Genomic DNA, 7,541 nt, shown 5'->3' with positions numbered 1-7,541 from the left:
GGATCACCAGTTCTCTTTGTGAAAAAGAAAGATGGGAGTATGCGATTGTGTATTGACTACCACCAGCTTAACAAGGTGACAATCAAAAACAAATATCCGTTGCCATGGATTGATGATCTCTTAGATCAGTTGGCTGAAGCGGTGGTATTCTCAAAAATTGACTTGAGGTCTGGGTATCATCAGTTGAGGGTAAAGGTAGAGGATGTACCTAAGACGGCTTTCAGAACAAGGTATGGGCACTATGAATTCCTAGTTATGCCATTTAGGCTAACAAATGCACCGGCAATATTCATGGACTATATGAATAGAATCTTCAGTCCGTACCTAGATAAATTTGTTGTTATCTTTATTGATGACATTCTGATCTACTTGAAGAGTGAAATAAAGCATGAAGAGCATTTGAGATTAGTGCTACAGATTTTGAAAGGGAGACAACTTTATGCCAAGTTGAGTAAATGTGAGTTTTAGCTTAATGAAGTGAAGTTTTAGGGCATGTTATTTCTGAGGAAGGTATTGCAGTTGATCCTCACAAGGTTGATGCCGTGTTGAAATAGGAACGACCGACCTCAGTATCAGAAATCAGAAGTTTCTTGGGGTTGGCCGGCTATTATAGGAGGTTTATTGAAGGGTTTTCTGAAATAGCATCAGCGTTGACTAAATTGACCAGGAAAGACAAACCTTTTTTGTGGACCAAAGAGTGTGAAGAAGCTTTTATCACCTTGAGAAAGAAGTTGACTACTGCACCTGCCTTAACTATCCCTGATCCTAAGCAATTATTTGATGTTTATATAGATGCATCGCTTAAGGGTCTTGGATGTGTTCTCATGCAAGATGGCAAAGTTGTAGCCTATGCATCGAGACAATTGAGGCCTCACGAAATGAACTACCCCACTCACGATCTAGAGCTAGCAGCTATTGTCTTCGCTCTTAAGATCTGGAGACATTACCTCTATGGTGCACGATTTGAAATGTTTAGCGATCATAAAAGTCTTAAATATTTGGTAGACCAGAAAGAGCTAAATATGAGGCAAAGAAAATGGATGAAATTCTTAAAAGACTATGAGTTTGAACTGAAGTACCATCCAGGGAAGGCCAATGTAGTGGCCGATGCCTTGAGCAGAAAGACTGTGCATGTGGCTTATATGATGATTCATAAACAAAAGTTATTGGAAGATTTCTCTAGTTTTCCACAAAATATCCCAGATTATGCTATGTTCAATTTGAACACTACGGTGCTTACAATTGAATTTTAGGATAAGTTGCGAGCAGCTCAGTTTAAAGATCCATACTTGTTAGAAGTTCGAAAGAACTTAGACGAGAAGATGATTGGCACAGATTTCACTTTTGATAATAATGGTCTTGTAGTCTACAATGGGAGGGTTTGTGTTCCTGATATGAAAGTGTTGAAGGACACAATTCTTGCTGAAGCTCATAGAAGCAAATTCACCATCCACCCCGGAGCAACCAAGACGTATCAAGACATGAAGCGGTACTGGTGGTGGCATGGTCTGAAGCGTGATGTGACGGAGTATGTGAGCAAGTGTCTAACTTGTCAGAGGGTGAAAATAGAGCATCAGAGGCCTGGCGGTTTATTGCAGCCGTTAGAAATTCCAACCTGGAAGTGGGAAAGTATTTCCATGGACTTTATTATGGGTTTGCCTAAAACACAGGCAAGGTACGATGCAATATGGGTCATTGTTGATAGATTGACAAAGTCAGCCCATTTTCTACCTATCAGAGAAGGTTATACCATGGATAAATTTACGGAACTGTATATCCAAGAGATTGTGCGATTACATGGAGTGCCTAAGGATATGGTTTCAGATCGTGATCCAAGGTTCACCTCGAACTTTTGGAAGGTAATGAATGATGCTATGGGTACTTAATTGAAGTTCAGTACAGCATATCATCCACAGACTAATGGTCAAACTAAAAGAACGAATCAAACACTTGAAGATATGTTACGCACATATGCACTTGAGTGGACAGGCAGTTGGGACAAACATCTACCATTAGCAGAATTTGCCTACAACAACAGTTATCATTCAAGTATTCATATGGCTCCATATGAGGCGTTATATAGTAGAAAGTGTAGATCTCCACTTTGTTGGACCGAGTTGAGTGAAAGAAGCATTATAGGTCCAGATATTGTTGACCAAACCACTCAAAAAATTGAGATAATCTGACAAAAATTATTGACTGCCCAGAGTCGACAGAAGAGCTATGCAAATAGGCGACGAAGACCTTTGACTTTTGAGGTAGGTGACCATGTGTTTTTGAAAGTATCACCAATGACAGGCATTGGGAGGTCAATAAAAGCTAAGAAATTGACTCCTAGATTCATCGGTCCTTTTCAAATCCTACAAAAACTTGGGACTTTGGCCTATCAAATTGCCTTGCCACCTCATTTGTCAGGAGTTCATGATGTATTTCATGTCTCTCAATTAAAGAAATATCAACCCGATCCGTCTCATATAATAGAACCTGAAGAGGTTGAGCTAAGGGAGAACATGACCTATCGAGTGGAACCAGAAAGAATTGTGGATGTAAGGGAAAAGCAATTGAGAAATAAGACCATTCGCCTCGTGAAGGTATTCTGGAAAGGAATGGCCCCTGGTAATGCAACCTGGGAAACTGAGGAGAAGATGAAACATTCCTATCCTCATTTGTTTGAGCAAGGTATGTTCCCTATGATTATTCGAATTTTGGGAACAAAATTCCTATTAGGAGGGGAGAATTGTAACATTCCAATTTAAATTTTAATAGTTAATTTGGATTAATAGAAATTTTAAAAAAATATTTAGAGATAAACAAATTAGTAGGAGATGATTATTAAATCTAACTTAAGATATAATTCTAAATTAAAATTTAAAAAAATTAATTAAAAAAAAATTAAAATTAATTAATTAATTAAAAAAACTATTAAATTATTATTATTATTAATATTAAAAAAATGAAAAAGGTATAAACAAACAAACAAACAAAAGAAAGAAGAGGAAGAGAAGCTTTCGGCGGGGAATGATTACCTATACATATAATAATAATAAAAAAAAAAGGAGAGAGGAAAGAGGAAAATTTAAAAAAAAAATTGTGGGACCCACTCTTTATTTTAAAACCAACCTGTGTTTTTCATTTCTCTCCTCTCTTCTTCATTCTTTCTTGCGCGACACAGAGAGTGAAAACAGAGATGGCAAGCGCGACACCTGCGACATAGCTGATTTAGAAGGTGAAGCTCCATATTAGGATACTTCATATGAGATTTTAAGTATTCTAAGACTAGGTAAGTGTTCTAAAAATTTTTCTTAGTCATCCTTTCTCTTTGGTTTCTAATTTTGTGGTGGTAGAAAATTTAAGATCTGGAAGAGGGATGAATTTATGTTGAATAAATATGGTTTTGAGGTTGTTAGTAGTGTAATAAATATTTTAGAGTATTATTTTGTTGATAGAATTGGAATTTGAGGCATTTAAGTTTATTTTTAGATCCCTATGGGTAGATTTTTGATTAGATCTGAAAATATAAATTGATTTGTTGATATTTAGATGATTGTTTGAGATAAGAAATAGATTATTATGGCTATAGAATAATGATTCTAGGTTTGAAATCAAGTTTGTAATTTTTTGGGTATTTTTATGTGCGAATTTTTGGAATAAAAAAAGAAATTTTAATATTAGAAAAATATTTGAATGAAATTATTGTGAAGGAGACTATTGAACTAAGTAGATAGGTTCAAATACATGAAATTAAATTTTAGAATTTAAGAGACTAAGACTAATTTCTTAAAAATAAATAAATAAATAATAAATATAAAATAAAATAAAATAAATACTTAGGTTTTAGAGTATGAGTGAAAATTGTGTTAATAATATTATTGACACATTAGGATATGATTAATTGTAGATTAATTTTCTTTTGACACCATTTTGGAAAGCTTTGGAAATGTTGTAACTTGAGGGGTAACCTTTGACCTCTCAAAGGTTAAGGTAACCAAGAAAAATCTATTTTATTCATTTGTATGTTAATTAATTAATTATGTTAGTGAAACAAAAGAATATATATATATATATATATATAAAATTTGAAATAATTGTTTGTAATACATGTGACTTTGTTGAGACTTTATGACTTGTGACCAAGTTAATTATGACTTGGTGTGAGTAATGAGATTGATGGTTGATGATTATGTATACACTCTTAGTTATAAGTTGTGGATTGTGCACAGTGATGAAGTGTATGAGCATGTTGAGTTTTATATGATGCTAATGTAGTTTTGTATGATAATATAAAAATTGATACAAGAGGCATGATTGAAATATGATGATTCTTGATGTTTGTATTATATTAATGGGCCAAAATATTTGTGCAAGTAAAAAAAATTAGTTATTATCATGCTTCCGCATATGTTTAATTGAATGATATGAATTCTTAAAATATTTTAAAAACTTGAGATCCCTTTGTATTAAATAGCTTGTGAAAAATACGTGTTAAAAATTCATTGAGGTTAATCTCGTATTGGATAATCCATTTTGATTAATCCTTGATTAACCATGGTTAGTGTGATGATTAAGTCCTAATTTAGGACGCCCATTACATCTTGCGCGGCTCTCTATATATAATATAAACGGACTTCCATTTGCGTACGTCCAAAAGAAAAACTAATAATAAAAATGATAAAACTACTCTAAGTGACTCTAATTGAAAACTATACTAAATAACCCAAAATAAATTCAAACAAAATTTTAAAGATTTGATTCTTGATTTAATCTCTAAGCATGCCCATATTCTTCTTATTCAAAATATTCTCTATCAATATCTTCTAAATTGAATCTAAAAAATCTGCACAAATAAAATAAAATTAAATAGCACCTGTGCAAAAATATTAAAGATATTATTTATATTTTAAAATCAAATATTTAGTTAGTTAAAATTTTAAAACTAAATATTGGCTAATAGAATCAAATAGTATCTACTTAAACTCAATTAGCCTCAAATAAATATTTAAAAGTCTAAATTAAAAGGATAAAAATATATAAAATTGCTATTTATCAGGATTCGTTTAGAAGCTACTAGCTATGCAGGTGGTATTTAGTTGCTTATAATAATGATGAGATCAATATTGACTATATCTATTCCAATGTTTAACTCCTTTATTGTAAAGTTAATCACATCTTAAAGAAAACATCCTACCTCCTATTTTGTATTTATGGTGATCCTAATCCTTGCAATCGAGACCAACTTTGGAATTTTATTAATAATCTTGCTTTTACCATTACTAACCCTTGGCTCATTATGGGGGACTTCAATTCCTACCTTTCTTGTGATGATAAGAATAGTGGAAGTGTAACAATCTTGAGTTTTAATTCCTTGATTAATTAAATCTAATTAGGGTAATTAAATAAATTAAAGTGGTGTATGGCCAGAGAGGTCTAATAATCATGTTTGATGCTATTTTAGCCCTAGTTATGGGTTTGGTATCGAGGCAGACTAACCGGGCATCGAAAGGAGAACAAAAGGAAGAGTTGAAGTTATTGTGCCACACGTCAAGGCGCATAGATCGTCTGTCGTGGCGTACAGCCATTTCTAAGTAAGGGAGGACCTCTGTGCTATGCGTCACGGCGCATTGTGCATCCGTCGTGGTGTATGGCTATTTTCTATACTTTATCAGACGAGAAATGAGATAGAAAAAGAAAGAAGAGAAAAGAGAGAAAGAAGAGGCGCACCAAAGCTCTGCTAAGGTTTACTTAGGAGCCACTTTAAGAGTATTTTGAAGGCTACAAACACCCAAGGTAAGTATCATACTTATTAATCTCTCCATTTCTTCCATATTTATAAGTGTATGATTAGGGTTTGATAGTAGAAGTGGGATTTCAATCTATATAGATTATGGGTCTAAATTTTTTGACTCAAATGGAGTTAATGAGGGTAGATTAGAGTATTTAAACCTAAGTATGATGATTTTTAGTGTCTTGAGTTGTTGGGCATAATAAATGTCCAAAAATTCCATTTATTATGGGTGGTTGAAAGTTTGTGATGCCATTAACAGGGATTTAATGGCTCATTAATGCTATTGGAAGCTAAAGATAACCATTAAACCTAATGATTAGGCTCCACCTCTTGTAAAGTGAAGGTTGGGCAATTTAGAAGTAGAGATTGAGGGTTTAAATGTTTGAGTTTGTTATGTTGATGGAATTCAACTTGGTTGATTGTAGTTTTGGCTCTTGGTCACCTATTGAAGTGGAAATTCAAACTTGCAAGTTTATTGATTGAGGGATAAACCTTTGACCTCTTAAAGGTTTGAAGTAACTGGAAAAAACTCTACTTTGGATAGTTGTATGTTAATTAATGGTTAATTGGTTGTTGAATGTGAGATTATGAATGTTACATGCATGGAATTGATTGTTAAAGTAAAAACTATATGTTAGTTTCATTGAGCACATGAAAAAGCTATTCTTGGCTTGAAAATGCTTATACTTTTAAAAGATGAATATGATGATGTGTAAGGGTATTTGTATGTCAGTGATCAAATGTATTTGAAAAAATAATGAGAATACACACTTGGGTAGCGCAAGGTCGTGAACCCAACGTGGTGGTTGTAATAGTGAGTAAATGAAAGCGAAAAAAATAAACTCAAGTGTGTAATGATTATGGCATGATCAATGGCAGGAGTTTGCCTAGGGATTGTGAGTAGAGAAAAAAATCCATATGATAATTAGGCTGCCTTTCAATGCACGGGGGCTATAACCTTGTCCCATTGTTTGTTGAGAGACTGTCCCGTAGTTTGTCGAGGGACTAAAATCTAACTATCTCCACTAGTTCAATGAGGAGAATAGCCTAGGTTATAAGACACCCTAAGGATTTAAAAATGAGGGAAGTTGTGGTTCGAGAGTGAGTTTTGTGATCTTTAGCTAGGTTATACCTCACAATTGATGAGCTTGGGTAGTCCAGTCACACGAATGGAGCCCTAATCAGTGTTATAGCCCACAATTTTAGTCTGAAGAAATAAGGAGGATATAAGGTTGGTTGATCATTACCTAAGTAAATATATGACGTGTCACATGTACTAAATAGTGGCAGGTCGTGAGAGTAGGGGTCATGTCACATATATGAGATATGGTGACAATGTACCTAATTACGTGAGTTAAATAAGCTATATAGTAATAAATGGTAAATTATGATACATGTGAGTTTGATTTGCATATTTGCTCTCCTTGTGCATATATTTGTTTTATAAGTTATATACAACTGCATAGGATAAGGTTAATCTTAGTTATTGAGTGGCTAGACTCACCCCTCTTATTTAATACTTTTCAGGCTCTAGCTCTGGCGTTGAGAAGGAGAAGACTAAAGAGGCAGAGAATTAGCATATTCATACTGTATGCCTCTAGTTTAGCTTTAATTGTATAATAGTATATGGCTTGCCAATTCTAGAATGCATATTACCTCACTTGAATTATTTTGGTTGTTGAAAATGTTAGAATTGTATTTTGGGCCCTTAGCCTTTGTGTATATTGACATATATATGTTTATAGGGCTAAAATACTAG

At 33.7% G+C, this 7,541-nt stretch overlaps 1 long non-coding RNA gene across 1 annotated transcript; it reads left to right on the top strand.

The window, feature by feature from the left end:
• The first annotated feature begins 3,164 nt into the window (after nucleotides 1-3,164).
• LOC129292608 (uncharacterized) lies at nucleotides 3,165-7,541 on the top strand. The gene is made up of 3 exons (XR_008588911.1): nucleotides 3,165-3,280; nucleotides 5,453-5,784; nucleotides 7,310-7,541. It is a non-coding gene; the product is annotated as an uncharacterized LOC129292608 (long non-coding RNA).

Source organism: Prosopis cineraria, unplaced genomic scaffold (assembly GCF_029017545.1).
Source record: "Prosopis cineraria cultivar Desert tree isolate PC_DT_omini unplaced genomic scaffold, ASM2901754v1 PC14, whole genome shotgun sequence".
In the NCBI taxonomy this organism is placed as follows: domain Eukaryota; kingdom Viridiplantae; phylum Streptophyta; class Magnoliopsida; order Fabales; family Fabaceae; genus Prosopis; species Prosopis cineraria.
The sequence above is the reverse complement of the archived record's forward strand: the minus strand, read 5'-3'. Positions and strand labels throughout refer to the sequence as shown.